The sequence below is a fragment of the Ursus arctos genome, unplaced genomic scaffold (assembly GCF_023065955.2).
Source record: "Ursus arctos isolate Adak ecotype North America unplaced genomic scaffold, UrsArc2.0 scaffold_26, whole genome shotgun sequence".
Classification (NCBI taxonomy): domain Eukaryota; kingdom Metazoa; phylum Chordata; class Mammalia; order Carnivora; family Ursidae; genus Ursus; species Ursus arctos.
In genome coordinates this window covers 23,909,263-23,933,920 of record NW_026622941.1, presented here as the reverse complement: position 1 = coordinate 23,933,920, position 24,658 = coordinate 23,909,263, and the positions used below count along the sequence as shown (strand labels likewise).

At 41.2% G+C, this 24,658-nt stretch overlaps 2 protein-coding genes across 12 annotated transcripts in view; one reads left to right on the top strand and one right to left on the bottom strand.

Moving 5' to 3' along the window:
• RASSF8 (Ras association domain family member 8) overlaps window positions 1–19,362 on the bottom strand; it is a 117,148-nt gene extending 97,786 nt beyond the window's left edge. For 2 of the 3 annotated variants that reach the window (XM_026502236.4, XM_026502239.4), the window contains exon 1: window positions 18,934–19,362. The gene's annotated coding sequence lies outside the window, so the exon portion shown is untranslated. Of the gene's footprint in view, window positions 1–3,348; window positions 3,510–18,933 lie in introns of those variants that run through there. The other variant, XM_057318918.1, reaches the window with a different exon arrangement.
• Window positions 19,363–19,421: 59 nt separating this feature from the next.
• LOC123000103 (putative ankyrin repeat domain-containing protein 20A5) overlaps window positions 19,422–24,658 on the top strand; it is a 388,417-nt gene continuing 383,180 nt past the window's right edge. For 5 of the 9 annotated variants that reach the window (XR_008961578.1, XR_006409938.3, XR_008961582.1 and 2 more), the window contains exon 1: window positions 19,428–20,081. The gene's annotated coding sequence lies outside the window, so the exon portion shown is untranslated. Of the gene's footprint in view, window positions 20,206–24,658 lie in introns of all 9 variants that reach the window. The other 4 variants (XM_048216721.2, XR_008961579.1, XR_008961580.1 and 1 more) reach the window with 4 other exon arrangements.

Below are 24,658 nucleotides of genomic sequence, written 5' to 3'. Positions count from 1 at the left end.
CTGCTGAATGTATGAAATCAAGAATAAGTACTCGAGGGGCGCCTGGGTGGCTCAGTCGTTAAGCGTCTGCCTTCAGCTCAGGGCGTGATCCCGGTGTTCTGGGATCGAGTCCCACATCGGGCTTCTCTGCTGAGAGCCTGCTTCTTCCTCTCCCACTCCCCCCACTTGTGTTCCCTCTCTCGCTGGCTGTCTCTCTCTGTCAAATCAATAAATAAAATCTTAAAAAAAAAATACTCCAATGATTACGGTGGATTATTTCCAGAAAAAAAAAAAATCAAAATGATTAGTTGAATGAGAGGTACCTGAGTGGCTCAGTAGGTTAAGTGTCTGCCTTCAGCTCAGGTCACGATCTCATGGGTCCTGGGTGGGAGTCCAACCAGTCGGTGGGTCATCAGGCTCCCTGCTTAGCGGGATGTCTGCTTCTCTCTCACCCTTTGCCCGCCCCCCCCAACCCTATTCATGTCTCTCACGCATGTGTGTGTGCGCTCTCTCAAATAAAATCTTTTAAAAAATGATTAGATGAATGACAAAGAAAAAATGAATGATTATAGGCAAACTCCCATATAAGCCAGTTTCTCTTTGTGTAATGATTATAGATATAACCCACAATCTCAGCCATTTCAAAATACCCCACTCCAAACAAGGATGAGGGGCGCCTGGGTGGCACAGCGGTTAAGCATCTGCCTTCGGCTCAGGGCGTGATCCCGGCGACCTGGGATCGAGCCCCACATCAGGCTCTTCCGCTATGAGCCTGCTCCTTCCTCTTCCACTTCCCCTGCTTGTGCTCCCTCTCTCTCTGGCTGTCTCTATCTCTGTCGAATAAATAAATAAAATCTTAAAAAAAAAAAAAACAAACAAGGATGAATCCATGCAAACATCTTACCAATGCTGTAACAACACGACTGGCATACATTCACTGGTAGTCAGAATCACTCAAGTGGAAGGCTATGGCATAATGACTTCATGGAAGGAATCCTGAACCAAACAGGGTCATAAAGTCACTGTTTCTAATTTCATCTTGAACTCTGACTACTGAATGATCTTGGGCTATTCATTTAGGCTTTCTGAGCTGATTTCTCTAACTAGAAGCTGTCTTATCTGATTATTTCCAAAAACAAGAATCAAATTATATAATGGACATAAAAATAGTTGAAAAACTGAATAGTGTGCTGCAAAAAATCTAAAGTAAGGAGAACCAACACCAAGGGATTAGGCTGCTGACTATGAAAACTTCCTAAAATTCTAGAACAAAATCACAATTTCCTTGATAATCTGTACATAGCAAATGGGAGGGAGAACTGGAGACGATAGCAGCCTGAGTTGGAGAGGAAGACCAGCAGAAGACTTGTTCTTGAAAGTGTATTGCCTTGGAATAAAGTTCAAATTCCTCAGTTTTTTAAGACCCCAACTCCTGGCCCCAGCGACATATTCAGCCCCATTTTTCTCTACTCCCAGCAATATACTCCAGATTGAGTGACTCTAGACACTGTGTTATCTCCCAACCATACTCTGCACATCCATGCCTCTGGGCTAGGCCCCACCATGGCCCACCAGCTGAGGTGGCCTCTTCCCAGTTCCTTAATCACCTTGCCCCACCTTTACACCACTGTCCACCAGTCATATTTCTTTTGGTCTTTCAGACCTTGATTAGAGTACATGGTCTTCTAAATAGATTTCTCTGCTCCCCATAGTTCTAAGTAAAAAGTCCATCCTCTTTCCTTTTGCTATCATCTTTCTTTCCATAATAGGGCTTTTGAAAGTTCAAAATTTTGCTAACTAGATTATAAGCTTCTTGAAAGACAGGGGCCATTTCCGATCCTCAAAATACCATCCATAGCAAGTATAGTTCCTTCTATATAACATGTGCTTCATAAATGTTCATGAAGTGAATATAAACCAGATGATCTGAATACACTGTACTAGAAGACACTGAGCAGTACTCTAAGCCCCAGTTAATTCTAAAGCAATCTCAAAATTTCCTCCTAGTGTAAAATCTAAATAAACAGAAATCTTAATTCAGGACAGAAATAGAAAAACTGTGTTTCTCATAACCAATCATGCTATCAAAAGACCTAAAGAAACTTGAGGACAATGAGATATCCTTCCCCAAACCCCGGGGCAGGGATGGGCGGTGGTGATTTCCTAATGGCTCCTGCCATTCCCCCACTCCATTGTATATGTTTAACTTTAGAGATACCAAAACTATTTGTAGTTCTCCAACAGACCACGTTCTCCCTTACATATTGTTCCCAGGGGGTGTTTACCATTCTATCTATATGGAGTATCCGCCCAGAAAATGCCTTTCATCCTCAAGTCTTAGCTCAAGAGCCAATTTTCCTCTTAAACCTTCCCTTATTTCTTCAGGCAGATTAAGGAACATCTTTCCTCAGAAACACTCACTTCCAATCCCACACCAAGAACCCACATCTCCATCTTATCCATAATTACATTCCAAAAATGATTTCTTTAAATGCCTGGCCCAGATACAAACTATCTGGAAGATAAGACTGGTTCTCTTTGTTTTTGTATATCCAGTCTGTAGGCAACTCAACAGATACTGTGTGAATGGATCAAAGATGAGTAAAGGCACTGCCCAATATACCAACATCATGTATCTGCAAATAGCTAACCTCCCAGTATTGGGTTCAGAACCTAGTGCTCAGGGGCGCCTGGGTGGCGCAGCGGTTAAGCGTCTGCCTTCGGCTCAGGGCGTGATCCCGGCGTTATGGGATCGAGCCCCACATCAGGCTCCTCTGCTATGAGCCTGCTTCTTCCTCTCCCACTCCACCTGCTTGTGTTCCCTCTCTCACTGGCTGTCTCTCTCTCTGTCAAATAAATAAATAAAACTTTAAAAAAAAAAAAAAAAAAAAAAAAAAAAAAAGAACCTAGTGCTCAGACAAACTCGGAGCGCATTCCCAGAAGTTTTCACTGCACCTGAGTATTACTCTCACAGAAACAATACCATCCATGAATACAGTTCCAAGCTGACCCACCAAGCCCTATTCTATCTGAAGGATCTAAAATAGTTAGAACTGCTAGAGATTTTAGGAATCTCAGAGCTAGAAAACAATATTAGTAAAAGTTTCCTGCCTGTTTTGTAGACCTTTGCGGGCTAGACTAAAATCTTAGCTCTCCCTTTTAGTGTCAACACCCTTGGAAAAAGATATTCTAAGTTCCAAATCACTGTGGACTTCCAGAACACATTTTAAATCAGAGGCTTCCTTTAAAGAGTGTTCTCTTTGTAGATTAGACATGGCGTTTCTCACATGTCAGTGGGCTTTCCTCCTCCTTCCTTTTTCTTTGTTTTTACCTCCTCCATCCCCCAGTTGTATAATCAGGAAAAATCACCTTAATAGTAGCCCAAATAGGGGGCGCCTGGGTGGCACAGCGGTTAAAGCGTCTGCCTTCGGCTCAGGGCGTGATCCCGGTGTTCTGGGATCGAGCCCCATGTCAGGCTCCTCCACTATGGGCCTGCTTCTTCCTCTCCCACTCCTCCTGCTTGTGTTCCCTCTCTCGCTGGCTCTCTCTATCTCTGTCAAATAAATAAATAAACTCTTTAAAAAAAAAAATAGTAGCCCAAATAAAACATAATCTTCTGGAAGAAAAACTCACACACTATATTCACATATATGCTCCAACCTCAGCTGGGCCCTCAACACTGCTGCACTCTCCCCGCATTCCCCCTTGGCCCCCTAGTTTCCTGAGCACACAGGGATTGCCTGCCCCAAAGCTTCTTTGCTTTGTGCAAACTACCACCTCAAAGCCATGTGCTTTCACTTACAAATAATTCTCAGCTCTCACTTCATAAAGAAAATTAATGGCAACTGGACATGAGCTCCCTTCCTGCACATCCATCCTCTCTAACTCTAATTTGTAAATGAAGTACCTCGCCATCTAGCAGACTCACAGACTCATTATCTCAAGTTCATGCCTATGCCTAGTTTATAAAGAAGATATCATCACACCAAGTTGACCAATAGATGAGCAAATTGAGGATCAAAGAATTCAAGGGAGTGTCCACAGTCTGAGGACTATTAAATGACAAAACGGAGTCTGGTTCTCTTGATGCTGAGTTCACACTGCACTGCACCACATGTGTTTCTGAACAGCCACAACTTATTTTCTCAATTCTCCTCCACACGTCCCATGGTGTGGCTGAACTGGGTAACTCAATCCACCTAAGCACAAACAAACTTGACTTTGCATCTTTAAAAAAACAAATGTAGGGGCACTTGGGTGGCTCAGTTCGTTGGGCGTCTGCCTTCAGCTCAGGTCATGATCCCGGGGTCCTGGGATTGATCCCTGTGTCTGGCTCCCTGCTCAGCGGGGAGCCTGCTTCTCTCCCCCCCCCCCCCCCGCTTGTGTGTGCACTCTTTCCCTCTCTCTCTCATAAATAAAACCTTTAAAATAAAAAATTAAAAAAATTAAAAGCCAACGTAATCTTTTTCTGATTATAAAAGATATGCTCATTATAGAAAATTTTGGAAAACATAAAAAAGCAAGATGTAAAGTCATCCATAATAAATAATGAACAATCTACAGAACTATATGCAATATGGGTGAATCATACATGTTGAGTGTGAGAAATTAAGACACAAAAAAGTACATGTTGGGGGCGCCTGGGTGGCACAGCGGTTAAGCGTCTGCCTTCGGCTCAGGGCGTGATCCCCGCGTTATGGGATCGAGCCCCACATCAGGCTCTTCCGCTATGAGCCTGCTTCTTCCTCTCCCACTCCCCCTGCTTGTGTTCCCTCTCTTGCTGGCTGTCTCTATCTCTGTCGATGATAAAATCTTAAAAAAAAAAAAAGTACATGTTGTATGATTTCGTTTATATAAGGAAAAAAATGATTAAAACTATGTAATGTCACTGAAAATTAAGAGCACAAGGGGGCCTGAAGGAATGCTGACAATGTTGTTATCTTTTAATCTGGGCACTTGTAGCATGGCTGTGTTCAGTGTGTGCAAATTCAATAAGTGTATATTTAGGATATGTATGTATGTATACACACACACACACACATACATATAAAATACTTGAAGTCAGATGTAATGTTTATATTTTGGTGTGTTTTGTTCCTGGTGCTCTTCTTCCTCCTGGATGCCTGTTTAAAAAAAAAATTGTGTATATATGTTTATATTCTGATATCTCACCTAACAAAAAAGCATATGCATTTACCCACATTACTCATAAATATTTTTAATGGCTACATAACAGTCTATCTGGAAACTGTGCCATCATTTAGTTAACCAGTACCATGCAATCAACCATTCAGATGTTTCCAATTATTATTATAAAGTTGCCTTAGTGGGACGCCTGGGTAGCTCAGTTGGTTAAGTGTCAAGACTCTTGGTTTCAGCTCAGGTCATGATCTTGTGTCATGGAATCGAGCCCTGCATGGGGCTCCATGCTCAGCGTGGAGTCTGCTTGGGATTCCCTCTCTCTCCCTTTGCCTCTGCCTCCCCCCCACTCACATAATCTCTTTCTTTCTCAAAATAAATAAATAAAACCTTTTTTAAAAAATTGCCTTAGTGAATACTATTACCCTTTAAGTCATTTAGCCTCTTTCTCCTCATACTCTGCTTAATATATTTATAATGTTATATATAACATACTCTGCCATATGTAATTATGTATTTACTGCAACCTCAGTTCTCAATAATAAGCTTCCAGACTGCATCACCCCTCCACGTATCCTATACAAAACCTTACTGTTGAACACGGTAAGTACTATTTGTTGAAGTGTTTTCAAAAGCCAAGTAAAATACCCATTCCTACCAAACCAAATTTCAGTATCACCTCAGTCATCCGTGTAACATGAATGTTTTAGTCGTCTACATTTTAAACTTTTTGTTTAGTCACACAACTAAATGCTCAGAGGCAGTTTGGCATGGTTCCCCTTGAGGGTAAATGCTAGCTAGAATAGTGAGTTCATTCAACAACCAACAGTGCCGTGGGCCAAGAATCCAGGGAGAATCAGACAAGTTTCCGCCATCAAAGGGCTTATAGTTGGTGGGTAATTAAATAAAGATCCCACTTTCAAGGAGACCCACAATCTAGCAGGAAATGTGGCATGAAACACATCCTGACTTCCCTACCCCTGAGCTTTCAAATCACAACTGCCAAGATGCTGGTCCCAGAGCCAAACTCTGAAAACTCTGCCTTGGGTGGGTACCTTCATGTTCATTAGTCTGTAGATGAATGTGTTTGCTATATTTAAAATATGTTTTGAAGTATTTTACAAACATTATTAATCCTATCATTATCTGATCATGGAAAAGTACAGTATATAGTTAAATGCTAATAAAAAAGACACAAAATTATGATAGAAACAAAAGGAGTGCTAATAAAAATAGTTGAGAGTGATGAAAAATATTTTTCTTTTTTCCTTTTACATATGGAATGAAGACTGGGAAGAACCCTAAAGAGCAAAAGACAAATGGGGCAGAGGGTGAAAAAGGTTAACCTATGCCAATTATAACCTAGCAATAATAATCAGCCAGAACAGAGAAGAAAGATTTTTAGAAGTTTTTCCATTTTGAATGTACAACAGGATGATCAGCGCTGAAGGTGGAAACTTGGCCCAATGTTAGTTCACAAGGCCAGGAAATTGTTCTGGAACAGAAAGGGTGAACACAGCCAACACTGAGCCCACTGAGGCTCCTGTAATTCAAGAGATAAGGAGGGAAGTTGGATTCCAAGGGCTACTAAGGGGCTCCTCAGGGCTCCAAAGAGACCATGAAGGAGCCATCTGCCTCAACAGATTTTTAATGTAGACAGAGCTGTTCTGCTTTAGAAAAAGATGCCCCACTGAACATCCAGCAGCAAGGGCATAACTGGTTATAAAGTTTCAAAGAACCAATTTATACTCCTTGAACTGCACTGGGGGACTGTAAGCTTAAAGTCTTCTTAGTCACTTTGAACCTGTGAACAAATGAGCTTAAGAGCCTCTCAGAAGCTCATCTGTTTCAAATAGAGAGCTTCTGAAATTATGATGCAAAGAGGCATGCATATGGTAGGTAAAGAAAGCAAGATGGACTTCTAAGGGAGTGAGCACCTCCTTCAGGAAAAGAGGATAGCCAGGTTGGGTTTTAAAGCTATAGAGTGTGTGTAAGAGAGAGGTTGAACCATTTTTTCATGTGATCAAATGACATATTTAGATGTTTCAGCATCAATGCATAAAACAGCTTACTAATTTAATCCTACTACAGGCTACCACAGAAGGACAGGTGAAGGAGGAGAAGTGGAGGGCAGCCAAGCAGGGAGGCAGGACAGCCACCTGGCCAGTCCAGGACAAGGGGCTAGGGCCAGATTTCACAGGCCTCGTATGCTATAACAAGAGTCTGAATTCAACCCTGCAGGCATTGACAGAGCTGAGTTTTTAGCAAGTCGGTGACACAGTAAAGATTTCTGTATCCAAGCACTCATCTGCTGACATGTGGAAGATGGGTCTCAGGTGGAAAGACCAGTGAAGTGGCCAACAGCCTAAATGAGAGATGCTCAATTAGAGTAATGTATGAAGGGGAAATGGGAAAAATTTCCTCAGCTGTCCGGAGGTAAAATCAGGAGAACTAGATGAATTAGTCAAGGTGAGGTGGCACAGGAAAGGCAAGATTAAGAACAAGGTGGATGATGGTGCTGCAAACCCAGATGGGAAGTTAGGAAGAAGTTAGGAGACATGCCGATCCTGAGGAACTGCTGCATGGTTCAGCAGAGAAGGGTCTAGAAGTCAGAGCACAGAACACTACAGGAACAGATTTGAAAGTCCATCACTACATAGGCCAGAATAAAAACAATGAAAGTGGGTGAGACCACTCAAAACAAGAGTTTTCACATTCTTAGGATATGGACCCTTTCGAGAACCTGATGAAAATCCTCACCACTTCCTCCCCCTCAAAAAAATGTACATAAACAAACATTTTGGAAAAAACACCAGGCAGTTTACAGGCCCCCTGCTACCCACACAGGACCACAGGTTAAGAAATCCTAGGCCTGGGGACTAGGGGAGAGAAGAGGGAAGAAGGTCTAAAGCAGCATTTCTCAACAAGGATGCTACTGGCAAATGACGCAGGGCATGTCTTCACCATGCAGAATGCTGAGCATCCTGGCCCAGCCCCTGCCCACTGAACACAAGAAATACCCATAGCCTCATCTCTGTGACGGACAACAAAGGCCGCCACATATTTCCAAATACTACTACCCTGTTTGAGAACCCCTGGTCAAAAGGGAGAGAAGGAAGCAGCAAAGAACACTGAGCCAGAAAGATCAGAGATGGGAGGAAAAGCAGATCTATTCCCCAGCCAGTTAGTCATCCTCATTTCCAAAATACACTCATGATGTGACCCTTTTCCCTACCTTTACCACGAGCACCTCAACTAAGCCATCCTTTGAGTGAATTATTGCAATCATCTAATTGGTCTTCCTACTTCTTTTCTTCTTTTTAAGTCACCATGCTGTATATTATGTTTCCAGGACGTGTGTACCTTATAAGCACAAGTTTGTACCTTTTGACCCCCTTCACCCATTTCAACTACCCCCAACTCCCTGCCTCTGTATCTATGAGGTGTGTTTTATTTTGTTTTCAGATTGCACATGTATATGGGATCATACAGTATTTGTCTTTCTCTGTTTATTTCACTAAGCATAATGTTTTCAAGATCTGTCCACGTTGTCACAAATGGCAAGGTTTCCTTTCTTCTGGCTAAATCATATTCCATTGCATGTATATGCTACATTTTCTTTATCCGTTCATTGACTGATGGACGCTCAGGTTGTTTCCATGTCTTGGCTTTCTGCTCCTATTCTTAATTCCTTTTGACAATCCCCTTCCGCATGGCAGCAAATGAGCCTTCTTAATTTTACTAATTGTATTTAATAAGCATTTTTATAATACTATCTGCCATGCTCTGTTTTTTTACAAATATTAGTTCATTTCATCCTCATAACAACATTGTGAGATGGCTATCATTCCTATTCCCGTTTTACCAATAAGGCACAGAGACATTACAGAACTACTACAAGGTCACAGAGCCAGTAAGTATAGGGCTGGGATTTTAATTTAGGCAGCTGGTTCCACAGTTCATGTTCTTGCCTACTACTCCATGCTTCTCTCCAACTCATTCATTCCTCTGTTCAAGATCTCAACTGTCTTCTCATTCAAGAGTAAAAAACCAAGATCCCTGTCATAGCCAGTAAGTGCTGGGTATATGGGCCCCACTACCTCCTCTACCTTGTCTCCTACTCCTACTGCCTCCTCCCTCTACTGCCAGCCTCACTGATCTGGCAGCTATGATATGGGCACAACTGTATGCACCTGTTTCAGTGCCTCTGTACTCACTCCCTCTATCTGGAGTACTCTTCCTCCAGATAGCTGTGGAGTTATTTCCTTCACTTCATTAAGTTCTCTACTCAAATGTGCTCTCATGAGTAAGGACTTCTTGCCCATCTAATACCATATAACACCTCTACTCCCATCCCCACCATTTTCAATTTCTCCAACTTGTTATATTTTTTTCCCTCTGACTCATTTATCATCCTATAAAGCATGTAAAATTACTCATTCATTATTTAATTTCCTCCAATGGAGCTTACTTTCTATGAGGGCAGTTTTCTGTGTTTTGTTCTCTATTAACAGCTTCTTGCATGGAAGGTCATGCAGTTCAGTTCTGAATGAATGAATGAACCAAAAAAAAAAAAAAAGAGTGTTGACAAGGAAGCCAAGAAGTCTGAAGACAGGGGGGGATGGCTCAACAGTGTACACATACTACAAAAGCTTCTGTTATATTAGAGGTAACAAGTTTCCATTAATTTTGGCAATTAAGAAATTGGTGCCTATGGTAAGAAATGTTTCCAAGAAATGGTACCCATCTGGAGAGTGAGTTGGTAGGTAATGTAGTAGGAGTATTAAGAACACACAACTCCTGTAAGAAGTTGGCTAAGAAAGGAAACAGCTAGGAGTAGCAATGTCAAGAGAGACTTGAGCATATTCTTTCCAGGCTGAAGGTAAGAAGAGAAGGGAAGAGGAGCCTGAAATTCAATAGAGAGGAAAGATTACTAATGGAGAATGGCCTAGCAGATAGCCAACTCCAAACTGTGAGGGATGAGGAAGATCATCCATGTTAACCAGTAAACGCTCTTCTCCCACACTTGGGTATCTACACCGACCACGTTCTCTTCTGAGACCATGAGCCTAGACAGACTGCAGCGCCTGCCCTCCAAAGGGCACTGGGGCCTCTTCAGACTCCTAGTTCAGACAGGAGGAGGATACACAGCTTACTGGAGTTGAATAAGGGGAAAGGCACTAACTCTTCACTGAGACACTTCATATACATTCATTTCCATATATGGATATCTATAAACATCACTTTTATTCCAAAACAGCCCTGAGTGATGAATTAGTAACCCCATTTAAAGGAAACTTGAGAAGGGGTGAGCTGTATAACTACTCCAAGGCTACCCAGGTCCAGCCAGGCTTTTAACTGAAGTGGGCACCCTTTCCAATATATACCACATATCATTACTCAATAATAGGAGAAGACACAGATCATCAAAACTAGAAAAATTAAAATGGAAGGTGTGATCTAGGTTGGGAGATTTTTCAAAGAGAGAAAACAGAAACAATTTTCACTAACAGGAAAGATAATTAAAATTTAAAGGGGTAAGTTATCCATGCCCCCCCCAACCAGACTTTATTATTATAATACATAGCAAATTACAAAAAGAGAAAGGGAGAAGAAAGAAATGTTTGAGTGGAAAAGGTTTACATAAAGGCTACAGTAAGGAACCTAGAAATTTTATTAAACATGACAAAAACACATTCATTGTCAAGTATAGGATTTAGTTGCTTTTTCTTTAGTTTTTGTTATCCAGCTGTGAATATCAACTGATAAAAAGAGATAAAACAGAGAACTCATTTCCCACAAAGATGCAAAAGCAATTCAGTAGAGAAAGAATAAACAGTCTTTTTAACAATTAGATTTCCATATGCAGAAAACGAACTTCAATCCAAAACTTACTCAATATAAAATATTAACTCAACAGGCCAAACACCTTAACAGACACCTTGCCAAAGATACAGACATGGCAAATAAGCATATGAAAAGATGCCCCACATCATATGTCATCAGGGAAATAGAAGTTAAAACAACGAGATATCACTACACACCTATTAGAATGGTCAAAATACAAAACACTGACAACACCAAATGCTGATAAAGATGTGAATAAACAGTAACTCTAATTCACCGCTGGTGGGAATGTAAAATGGTACTCTTTGGAAAAGTCCTTCGGAAGACAGTGTGGCGATTTCTTATAAAACTAAATAAACATATTTTTACCATATGACCCTGCAATTGTGCTCCTCTGTATTTATCCAAAGGAGTTGAAAACTTATGTCCACACTGAAATCTGCACATGGATGCTCACTGCAGCTTTATTCATAATTGCCAAAACTTGGAATCAGACATGTCCTTCAGTTGGTGAATGGATAAACAGACTGTGGTATATCCAGATAATGGAATATTATTCAGGGCAAAAATGAGCTATCAAGCTATGAAAAGACATGGAGGAAACATAAATGCATATTAGTAAGTAAAAAAATCAATCTGAAAAGGCTACATGCCATATGATTCCAACTCTATGACATTTGGGAAAAGCCAAAACTACAGAGATAGCAAAAACATTAGTGATTGCCTGGGATTAGTTGAGAGGGAGGGATGAATAGGCAGAACACAGAGGATTTTTTAGGGTAGTGCAACTACTCTGTGATGCCATAATGATGGATACGTGTCATTATACATTTGCCTAAATGTATAGTACTTAGAACACCAAGAGTGAACCCTAATGTAAACCGTGGACTTTGGGTGATGATGATGTGTCAATGTAGGTTCAACTCAACAAATGTACCATTCTGGTGGGGAATGTTGATAATGGAGGAGGGGATACAGGTGTGGGACAGGGAGTATATAGGAAATCTCTGTACCTTCCACTCAGTTTTGCTGCGAACCTAAAATTGCTCTTAAAAATAAAGTCTATTTTAAAAAGATAACTTAAAATAGATCACAGACTTCAATGTAAAACCTAACACTGTAAAACTTCTAGAAGAAAACCAGAAAATTTCTAGAAGAAAAACTTTGTGACCTTAGCTTAGGCAAAGTTTTTCTTAAAAAGGACACCAAAAGCACAATTATAAGAGATGAAAATCATAAGCTGGACTTTATCAAAATTAAAAACCTCTTATCTTCAAAGTCACTGTGAAAGTGAAAGGACAAGCCACAAACTGGAAATAAATCTTTACAAAGCATATATCTGATGAAGGACTTGTCCAAACTACGTTAAGAACTCTCAAAATTCAATAATAAGAAAACATCAATCCAACAAAAATGTGAGCAAAAGACTTGAACAGACCACCAAAGAAGATATAAAGATAGCAAAAAATACATCAAAAGATGCTCAACACCACTGTTCATTAGGGAAATGAAAATTAAAATAAAAATGAAATATCACTAATGACTAAAATTAAAAAGACTAATAAAAAATGAAAAAAAAAAAAGACTAATCATACTAAGTGTTGGCAAGATTGTGAAGGAATTAGCCTGCTTATAAACTGCTGGTAGGAGAGTAAAATGATATAATCACTTTGGAAACAGTTTGGCAGTTTCTGAAAAAGCTAAACATATGTCTACCATGATCCTGCCATTCTACTCCTAGGTTCTTACCCAAGTCTAATGAAGGCATATGTCCATACAAGGATGATATACAAATGTTCACAGCAGCTTTTAATAGACAAAAATTAGAAACAACCCAAATGTCCATCAACGGGTACATACATACATAAATTGTTGTATATCCATACAATGGAACACCATTCAGTAGTGAGAAGAAATGAACTATTGCTCCATATTTCAACATGAATACATCTCCAAATAATTATTCTGAGTGAAAGAAGCCGGACCAAAAAAGACTATATCCTACAAGATTCCATTCATTTAAATTCTGGAAAACGCAAACTACTCTGCAGAGACAGAAGCAAAGCTTCTGGGGGGAGGGGATGATGAACAGGCAAGGGATTGCAAATGCGAATGGAGAAACTTGGGGAGGGTGATGTATATATTCACTATCTTGGTTGTGGTGATGATTTCATATTTATATATGTAGGTCGGAAGCTTATCCAATTGTACACTTAAATGTGTGCAGTTCATTGCATTTTGGTAGCTGTTTACCTCAGTTTTCCTCAGTAGAGATATTTAAGAAAAAAAAGAAGTAGAAAAGAAGGAAATCATTATATACAAAAAGAAACATATAGTACAATTAAACTATTTTAGGTTTCTTGACATCTAATGGCATCAAGTATTAGAACTTGCTTCAGAAATGACCGAATTTTACATTAAACACCGCAAGTTATTCCCAACCTATATTTCAATAGAATTTCTATGTAGGGTTCCAGAGATCATAAACCTATTCAAATATTTTAAGCAAAAATTAGAGTGACATTTTACTTTTCTGTCCAGTACCCATCCATTACGAGATCTCTAATTTTTTCAATGTATGTGCTTCTTTCTGACGAATAATTTAATTTTAAGTGATTTTCCAATAATAAAATTACTATAATTAAAGATAAACATGATTTAGCCAGGGGCCAATGACAGTTAACAAGTGACAAAATGTATCATCCACATGAATAAAACCTGGTAGAAAATTATTACAACTTTCCTCTTGTTACAACCTGTACTCATATCTGACTTCTTATCAAAACAAAGAGTTAAAACACATGCTACTGAGTAAGAAAATATTTTTCTTGATGCATAAAACTTGGAGAGCACTGGAGTTAATTATAATGAGCTTTGGGATATATTTGAATGTGGCAAAAAAAACACTGCCAAAAATAAGACTTCTAAATCCTATAGCAAGGCTGTGAAATAAATAGGTAATAGATATTATTGGTGCTATAAAGCCCCAGGCAACTTGTTCAAGGACACCCAAAGTAACGAAGTAAGCATGTATACATGCGGGGAAAAAATAACTGGGGTTTTTAAACAATAACTGTTTTCTCCTCCATAGTGGTAGCTACTCACGGTGCAAATGTCCTACCTCAAAGACAAATCAAAAGGCATGTCCCTCTCTGGCCTCACTTCCAATATTTTTATACAAGTAAAATCAGGTCTAAACAAATAAAAAGCTAAGGTAATGGGTTGGGCTAGAGAGGGCTTCTCTATCTTGCCATGCCTTCCCAACCAGAAAATAAAGGGTAGGTAAATGGGGGAACAAGAACAATTTCCTTGAGTAAAGCAAATGTATGAAAAGCTGAAGGTTCCTTTTTATGATTTTGATCAGGTGAACTACTCATTCTTCTTTTGTGAAAGCACTGAGTCCAGAGCTTGGCACATAACAGAGACTTAAAAATGCTTTTTTAATCTTCCCTGCTCTCCCAACCCAAGGGCATCCAGGTTTTCGCTGACAAAAACTCAAGTCCAGACCACTTATGAGGCATAACATTCAGGAGAAACGCAGAGGTTAAGTGCAAACAAATAAATCATGAAAGAACTAGAATCAACTCCTAAATTCTCTGCATATCTCATGACCTGCAAAATACAAAACTAGAAAGGAACTGGAATTATACTCTAAGGGTAAAAGGGAAAATTCTAAGAGGAAACTCAAGTCCTATGAAACAAGTCAAAAGAAAATGTGGGTGATTATGTAAGAATTAGAGGCTAGAAATAAGAACATAAGTAGTTTAGAGCTATAGTGCATCAAACTAATAATTTGTAAAGAGGACCACATGACAAAAATACCCAAACAAAGCTTTAAGCCTTCCTTGGCCTTGGAAAGTCATGAGACTTTTTTGGCTAAAAGAAGGAATGCTTTAGTGAGAGAAGGAAAAAGAATTTCCGACCTCTAGGTGGCTCCAATTTTTAAACAACTACTCTGCTACCTTAACTAAATGTTCAAATGATATCTAGTTATTTATGTAAGTCACATCAACAACTGGACAGTACTAAACATCCTTAGTACTATAACTCTCATTTCTCTACTAGTTTTCTCTACCTTCCTTTGAAGTGTGGAACTGAGTGATCAACAGCTGCTGACTAATGTATTATCATATGACATGCGTAAAATAATATGACATAGTAAGATTTTTTTCTTTCAGTAATCCTGTGCTGCTGAAAAAAAAAAAGCATAATTACTTTAATGATGTACTTAGAAAAAGGATTATCTACAAAAGAAAATCACAAGGGTAACACTAATTAAAAGGTGCCTCAATTTATTACTCTGAATTTTCCAGAGCCCAAATGCATTAATTTTACCTGGTATCTGCAAAGGCTGTTTCATATTATACATAACACCAGCAAGGAAGAAAAACAGGAGAGTGCCAGTCTGGCTTTTCTGTTATGAAAAGCAGACTGAACAGTGATAAAGAAGGCAATCAAGATACAAATACAAAGCTAATGCTATTATCTTATTCATTATAATAGCCATTTATTGAGCACATACTAAATGTACCAGGCACTCAGTATAGACTAGCGAATAAACAAGGAATTATTTCTGCCCTGGAGGGCAGGAGAGAAATATTAAGTAGTTAAATAATACATAATCATATGTTACAACAAACATTAAAAAGGAAAGATGATTGTGCTATGAGGGACAAAATAAAGGAATTCTAAGTTACATGATGATAAGGGTGATAAGACATTTATAAAGAGGATATTTGAATTTGTACCCAAGGATGACAAATAACTCAAGGAGATGGTCCTAAAATAGAGACCAATAGCATGAGCAAGAGCCCTGAGGTGCATCTGCCGGAGAACTGGACAATGTGGCTGGCAAAGGATGAAGATGGGGAGGCAGTGGCCAAATCATGCAGGACCTTATAGGCATGTTGAAGACTTCATATTTTATCTGGAGAAATAAATGTGTCCCGTAAGAGCTTTGAAGACTTTAAACATCAAGTGACCTTTTTTCTTTTTAGACTGCTGGTGGGAAAAGGGACTGGAAGGGGTACAGCGTATGTGCAGAAGGCAAAGGGGAAAGATAATGGTGGCTTCAAGAAGAATGGAAGCATAGTGGAGGCTGAAAATCAGACAGATTTGAAAGAGATTTTCCCATAAAAGTAGATAAGGATTTTGTGACAAACTGGTGTCGGGGGTGGTGGTGGAAGGGGTGAAAGAACAGAAGAGAGAATGAAGGATAAACTCCAGCCTTCTGGCTTGAGCCACTTGTTGGATGGATGAGATGAAAAACAGAGGAGGAACTGTTTGAAAGGTTGGATAAAAAATTATTATTAAAAAAAAAAAGAAAGAAAGGTTGGGTAACCAAAAGCTCAGTTCTGCAGAAGTGTGAGATAATGCCATTTATTGGCTACGATGTACCAGGCACTATATTAATATTCTACTTGTCACAGCATCCCTTTTAGTAGTAGTATCCCCATTTTACAGAAAGCAAACTGTAGATCATAATGTTGAAGGAGCATGATGAACTCATTCAGTTCGAAGTGACAAGTCACATTTGCAACCCAAGTCTGATTGGCTGGCTGTGGGGTAAGCATTCTTTCCACTATACACAGTTCTTAGAAACTATTTCTACACTTTGCATTTTGAAATCTATTTAGGGTTGGAGCAAGGTAGCACCCAAGAAGAGTAGGCAGGTGATACATCACTTTTTAAATCCAAATTTAGGGATTTATGGTGCATTATGTTTTCCTATACCACTCCCAACCCCGCTCCACTTCTATCTGCAGAGTTTTGCAAGGTTTCGAACAGTAGCAAGATATCTAGGACCTTAATGTTTTACAATAAAGGAGCAAAGCCACTATGCCAGGAATGAACCATAATGAAAAAAGCAGCAATACCCAGCAGCAAACAATATTCTTACTCTCAAGCCATACATACATCAACATAAGATAGACCAACAGAGCAAGAAATTCTGAAACTATTTCTCAAAAATGGCAAAGGCATTCAAGTCAAAAATTAATGCAAGCCACCCAGTACAGAAGGCTACAAAAGCTAAGAATTGAGATTCCCATTAAAAAATCAAAACCTTAAAAGAATAGAACGTTAGGCAAAAAGAAATGATACCACAACTGTGTAGAATTTAATATCTGCAATTCCCAAATATCTCAACCAAATGCCAAATTCAGTAAATACGGACGCTAAAAACAACCTAAACATTCTCCCTTCTTTTAAAAAGCTTTTCCCTGCAGCACAATGACACTTTAGCAAACTGAAATGCCTTCTATCTGCAGAGTCTCATGATTTTCTCCCTCTCTGGGCTGATGTCCCCCTCAGCTATTGAAGCCCAGAAATTAGGCTTGATTAATGAACCTAGAAAGAACTCAATGTATTACCAACAATTGTGTATATTACTGAAAGTACCAGCTTGAGGCTCCTAAAAGGGGAGAAAATAAGGAAGGGAAAGATTTTTGAAAGGTTTTATCACCTACATCACAAATTGTATTTTGGTGGGTCTGATCCTTCAACAGAATAATCGAATTACATTCAGTCTTCTTAAAGTGGGGTATGGTTATATGTAATTTTCATGGTTTGGGGAGAGTTTGCCATGGAGAGAAATAAAAAGTAGCATTAATATGCCCACTAAAAGATAAACACACAAACCACCCTCCAAAATGATAGTACTACTGTGTCCTTCCTCCTGATTCTTGTGTCTACTTGGCACTTCTCCCTGCAGAGGTCTAGCTTGCATTCACTACTGCCTCACGCAGGCAAAGGACGGGATGCTGAAAATCCATTAAGAAAGCTTCCCGTTTTCTATTCCTTCATAACAGGATGGCCAACTCCTGGCAACCCAAAGATGAAAGACTTTAAAAAAAAGGGGGGGGGGCTACCTGAGGCCTTCTACCAGAATGAGTGGTTAATCCAACCAACTGGCAGAAAAGCAGAGATCTATACATATTTAAAGGTCCTTTCTGGTGACACAACAGATCTAATGAGGAATTGCTGAGCCACATCATACTGGAAAATCCGTAAATGTTCCTCCTCGCTGTAACGAGGCTGGAAGAATTTTTTTTAATACAAGGCTTTGATGTCCTGACACAGCTAACCTGATGGGTTTAAGTCAGCAAGGAAATGTGCCCTACATCTATTTCCCTTCTGAATCCCTAAAGATCAGGGGCAATACTGACCCGTAATTACACTCAACGTTTGCACTGCTCAAGATGCCATTTGATGCTGAAAAAGTAGTGGTTTAGCAACACCAGGCGGCTCTACGATGCTAAAATAACAACGCAATACTCGATTACGAGAACCCAGGTACTGGGCTTGTAAGCTCCAGTGCCGCACAAGGACCCACATTCAAAGCTCACGTCCCTTCAGGGTGAAGCTTATTAAGCTTTCAGCGATGTACCTTCCCAAAGTTTCTAGTCTGCAAAACGGAATTACTTTGAAAGTCCCCTCTTTTGGACTCCCCTCCCCAGACGGGTTGGCGGCAAGGGGAAACAGGGACGGAGGATGATGGTTATTAAGCTTTCAAACAAAATTTTAAAACCTAAAAACCAATCGTGTTTTCAGAGGAGAAAGTAAGCGTTCACCAAACCGCCACCCGGCAAGCAAGCATCCGATTTCCATTTGGAGAGAAAAATATTAAAGAAGCCATACATATGTTTCCCTGACCAACAAAAGTGGCCTCTAAACTCCCCTGCCAAGGACACTGGGAGGAAACCGAGAAGCAGGGCACAAGCCTGTACTTCTCAATCAGGCGCGTGTGTGCTGCGGGGAGAACGCGCAAAAGGCGAGCACAACAGGGAAAAAGGTGAACGGGAGGAACAGGGAGCCCGCGGCCGGAGGGCAGAACCTGCGAAGAAACCCAAGGTGTAGACTGAGGGGCGAGGGGGCGGGGAAGGGGGAGCCGGGAGGTTCCAGGAGGAGGAGGGAGGGGTCCCAGACGCTGCCCAGAAATCGCGGCGGCCGAGTAAAGTTAATACTTACTCAGTTTCGCAACTGCGCCGCCCCCGCAGGCCGCCGGGCCGAATCGGCCGGGGCGCTGGGGACGCGGCGGCGTCCGAAGCTCGGCGGCCGCCCAGCGCCTGTCCCGGCCGCGCCGCCCGTCGCACCTCCCTCCGCCGCACTCGGCGGGCCGCGCGCCCCGCACTGGCGGGAGGCCCTGGCTCCAGGCGCGCCCTCTCCGCGCACCTTCCGGCCGGTGCTAGGTGAGTGTGGACACCCCCGGTGGGTCTGCCGCGGTGTGCTAGCGCGCGGGCGGCCGCTGCACCGCTCGCAGGAGCCGCCCCTAGCGCCGCCGCCGCTGCCGCGGGCGGTCAAGCGAGGCTCGGTGAGGAGCGGGGCGGCGGACGCTGCGCCGGACGGCGGAGTTGGCGGCCGGCTCGCTCCCGAGGCCGGTGCCTCTGGGCTGGGGGCCGGGCTGGGGGGCCGGGCTGGGCTCGGGCTGCCCAGCGGCTCCGCCCCTTCGCCGGGCCGCGGGCAGAGCGCGCGAGAGGAGCGGCGCGGAGGCGCCCCCCTCGGCCGGGCGCTCGGGTTACAGCCGCGGCTCCCCGGCTTCCCCGCCCGCGCCTCGCCGGTTTGCCGGCGCCGTGAGAGACATTGTAACGGAACTGGGACGCCAGCGCTGCATTGTGGGAGCTTTTAAAGCGGCGGGGAACGCGGCCTGGCCGCTCGGGCCCACCGGGCCAAGCTCACCCCGGCGCCCTAAGCACGGCCCCGCCGCCGCTCGGCCCACCACACGCCCCAGACCGCCGAGGCCTGTGGACCGGAAAGCCCGAAATGGTGAGGTGACCGGTGCCTACTGACTCTCACAGGAGCAGTCTTCCATAGCCCGGGGTGAGACTTGTAAAACTGCCCTCTACGGCCGTCCCGGAAAGTAGACGGCTGTTTCTGCAGACGCTTAAAAAAGAGAAAGAAAGAAAGAAAGAAAGAAAGAGAGAAAGAGAGAAAGAGAGAAAGAGAGAAAGAAAGAAAAGAAAGAAAGAAAGAAAGAAAGAAAGAAAAAAGCCCTTCCATCCCCCAAGAACTGGGTTTGAGTTGCTTTTCATCTGGAGTGGCAGTGATTCAGCGACCCCCTTCTCAGCAGCAGGCAGTGACAGAGACAGGAGACGAAAAACACAGCGAATGAATCAGACGTGAGTAACCAAGTTTAGAAGGAGCTGGGCTCAGATTCAGAAAACTGCCCTCCCCCTCCCCCCCATTGAATACAGCAAACAGTCGAGGAAGAAAACCAGTGCTTTCATCTGGAAATGCAGATATGTATGTTGTTCTCCCTATTCCACTTCTTCTTTTTTTTTTTAATGGCACGCAATTACTTTAGCCACTGGACAAAGTTCGGTCTTTGGTCCAGGCTTGTACTCACACATGCCCACAACTCAGCAACAGCTATTAATTTGGAGGGAGATGGAGTGAAGATAATGGATGAGATACAAGAAAACATTCCAATTATAAAATGCCCCTTTTAATTCTCCAGACACTGTTGTTTTTTTTTTTTTTAATCCAAACAGGGATATTAAATTCGAAGCACAACTTGTTACAGCTCATCTTACTGAGGGCCCGATTTATTTTGTTTTGAGTTTGTGTTCGTAGGCCTTTTGTTTCTTTCTTCCTCTTGTTTTTTGACCTTTAGTTACTGCACAGCTCATTAGTTCCTTTAAGTTCGAGGTGAACTGAGGAGAGAGAGCGATAGTAAGACTCAAATTTGGCTGATTAAGGTTTGAAGGCTTTGAGGACAAGAAAGTTCTCTATGATTCAGATGCAAAACCTGAGGGAATTTTATTTAAGGTGATTCTGTAGGGCATGGTTCCTCTTCTCGGGGGACTTTTCCAGCCTTAATGCTAACATTTCCTAAGCGCTCATTCCCTTGTCAGCCTTTCACTCCCCTGAACAACATCAGTCACCCGCCTAATTGCCAAATCTAATGGAAAAATTTAATCCCCATTTTGTCATGCCCTTTGTGGCATATGCCAATTTTGACCTCCCCCTTCCTCCTTAGAACTTTCCTCCCTTTTTTGTTGTTGCTGTTGTTGTTGGTAGTCATCCTTCTTTTGTGGAGGTCTTGAAACAGGGGTGAGTGATAGCTGGCAGGAGTGTGGCTATTGTTAAACTAAGATCCAGGATCTTACCAAAGGACATATCCTTCAACTTTCTGAGGAGGCAATGGAAGTAGAAGAAGCTTCATCCAGTTTCTGTTGGTCACCAGCAGGGTCTTGACCTCAATTTTATCAGAGGTCCAGAGGTGAACAGTGGACTGACTCATGACAGCCAGCTTTGTGTGACTAGCATTTAAATCAGGATGAAATTTACTATGATAATATAACCATGACCTCTGTTTAGGATAAGCAGTTACTAGGATCCAGGTACCTGGTGAGGTATCCCCGACTCCAAACCAGAGTCTGTCTTACTGATGGCTGCCAAAGTCAGTGAATTTACCTCTGTCCAGTCCTGAATAAACCCCCAAAAATCTCTTCTCTACCTCAACCCCATGTGGTTAATGCAGTCTTTCTTCAGTGTATAGTGCAATTTGTTTTAAGCTTTCTTAGCTATAATCACATCTCTGTTAAGCCTTCCTGAGATCACACCAAATGTCCTTGACAGGATTTGTAAACAACCCTTACTTCTGGTTTCTAATTATATTCCCAGAAGTAACCTAACTAGAATCAGTGAGTATTCATGCATTTCAAGCCCTGTGACATAATCGGATTTGATTTTCAGCTAAACAGTTTGAGAGGGTAGATTCAGAATAGAGGAGAATCCCAAGAGAGAGACTTATGTGGAGAGCTGTGGGAATGAGGGGGTGGAGGGAGAGCATCTAGAGATATATTACTATGTGTTATTACTTTCCCATTCCTAACTGTAAAAAAGTTACCACAAATTTGGTGGCTGAAACCAAGAATGTGTTATCTTACAGTTCTGGAGGTCAGAAATTCTAAAATCAAGGTGTGTGCTATGTCCCATCTGGAGTCTCAAGGGGAGAATCCATTTCTTTGCTTTTTCTAGCTTCTATGCTACCTGCTTTCCTTGGCTTGTGGCCTCTCCCTCCATCTTTAAGTATAGTATACCATCTTCAAATCTCTCTCTTCTTGTGATCTCTGCTTCATGGTTAGGGGGTATCTTTTTCTCTAAGGTGGGCAAAGAAAATAGGAATTGATGTAGATATATTTCTAGCCGTATATGTTACAAACTGAATTGAATTGGATTACTTGTGGGAAGAGATGACATTGTTTTAATTACTAGTCATATCATCATAGGGATAACTTATTTGACTGTAAGATTGCTGAAGTGGTGTGCCGTTAGTCCAGCTAAACCTATATTTCTCTGGTGACTCATGGAACTGAAATCCAAAGTGTTAACACACTAAGAAAACCAGGTTCACATCTGCTGTTTCTGGGGATTAGTCCCTTTCTCTGGAAATCCCCGGCAACTCTTTTTTATGGTGTCCAGTGGAGTCATATTGCCAAGTTTGAGAAATATCTGTCTAGGCCAACATTGCCCAAACTGGTCCACCAGGGAACATCATCCTGCAAGATGGGATGCTGGGAAGACAGTTGCTCCATGCTTGGGTAAGGTCCATGGAACACAGTTGTGACTACAGTTCAGGCCAGCCAAGAAGCTTATCAGTGGGTCAGATTCATCAAGGGCAAAGTGTTGGGAAATTCTTTCATGAGGAAGTCTAAGGGAGAAACAAACATTTTCTCACAACAAATAGGTATGTGTGCTGGCAGGGATAAATTATGGACTTATGACTATAACTTGTAAGTTTCTTTAGTACCTAGCCCTCCTGTCTTTCCTTCTTTTTCTCTACTTCTTTCCCCACTCTGTGATTCACTCAGACTACTTACAGCTTCATTACCTCTCAAACGGTGGCTCAGGACCACTTCTCAGTCTCTTACCACGGAACCTTGAAATTGCCTGTTGATTTTAGAGCCATTGCCATCCTCCCCTAACCTTACCTTCACCAGCTTCATAAAGCCAGGGACTGTGTTGTATTTATCACTGTATTCCCCATGCCTGATACAGGACCTGGCTCAGCCTGGGAGCTCAATTAATATTAGTTGAAATAACAATTAAATGAATGAGTGACAATATAAATGAAACAAACGAATGCCACTTACCTGTCATACTTGTCTTCGATCTTGTCTTTAACTAATAAACATTTTCAAAAACAATAAACTGTGGTATTGTGCTAGGTTCTGAGATTAATATGACATAATCTCAGCCTTTTAGGAGCTCCTAGTTCATCTGAGGAAACTTATGCTAAAAAAGAAAATGAGGCAGATAATGCTAGTTGCCTATCCCATTTTCTTTCTTCCCTTCTTTCTTAGTAACAGAAATCTGATTTTGTGCCTAGTGAAAAGTTTCATTTCACAACCTTCCTTGCAGATGGGGGTTACTAAGTATAGGCCACGGTATGTGGATGGGAGGTGTTGTATGGGACTTCTTATTTGTGTATCTGGTGGTGGGTGCTAGCAGGGCTGACTCGAGCCCTGTTATTGCCTGGAATATAGTTGTGATAGATGGAATCATAGCCACAATCTTGTGACATCAAGACTACCTGGAAGCCTGAGATCATATGCTAAAATTTGTACAGATGGGGTCATTTAGAGTTATTCAGCCTATCTTACCAAACCTTCATTTAGTCACTGTTACTGATAAATTTGGAAGGAAAAGGAAAAAAGTCATCTCTTCTCTTCAGTAGATGTGTGTGGAAAGCAAGTAAATATGGTATTTTTCTCATTCCCAATGAATATCTTGTATGCATACTGAAACTAGATAAAGATTTATAAATATTGTGATTTATTTGACAAATATAAAAGGGCTTTTTAGAAACAGCACAATTCTCAGATCTGTAGGGATTTTTAGTGTCATGATAGTTTCTTCTTTAAAAAAAAAAAAAAAAGGGAAGATTAGTTACCAAGTCATAAACTACCCCTTAAAAGACCCTCCAACAGTTTGATGGGGTAGGAGGGTGATGTATTTTGTTAAACAATACAGCACAGTATGGAATGAAAATACAGCATAAACTATAAATGGGAACTGCAACAGGCTCTACCAAAAGGAATACATGCAAATATATTCAGAAACAGGATTTAAAAGATGATTGGGTCCTCTTTAGGTAGAAGTTTTTTGAGAGGATAATCCCATGAAAATGAAAAACTCCTGATTTTTTTATTATGGACTAGAAGAATGGATTTAATCAGCTGAGATTAATTATAGGGGACTCTCTACAAGAGGCTATACTAGGATCAGTATATTGGGGGAAAACAGTGAATGTGGTACCTGGTGTTATGAAGTTGCATTTTTGTAAATACATGAAGTAAAACCTGGTCTGTCTGGCATTCTTCCAACCTGAATGCTATTCACCAATCTCCCTCTACTTCTGCAATACTATAATTGAGGCTTATAGTGATGACCCTGAAATGACTTCTGAATCATAGCAGAAAGATTAAATTATCTTTTGCTTTGCCTTCATATATTTAATTATATGTTTATTAATTGCAAGCTGGAAATTTGATCTGTTTTATAACACTGCTGGATTAACCAGAACATGCTTATCAGGGACCCAGTCATTCACAATAGCAGAATTTATGGTTTGTGGGAGGAAAAAAACCCAAAAAGTGATTAAAAATGTAAGATTTATATGATCATAGCAAGAATAATTATTACAAAATAATTTAGAATCATCCAGCCACATTTTTAAGAATTGCTACAA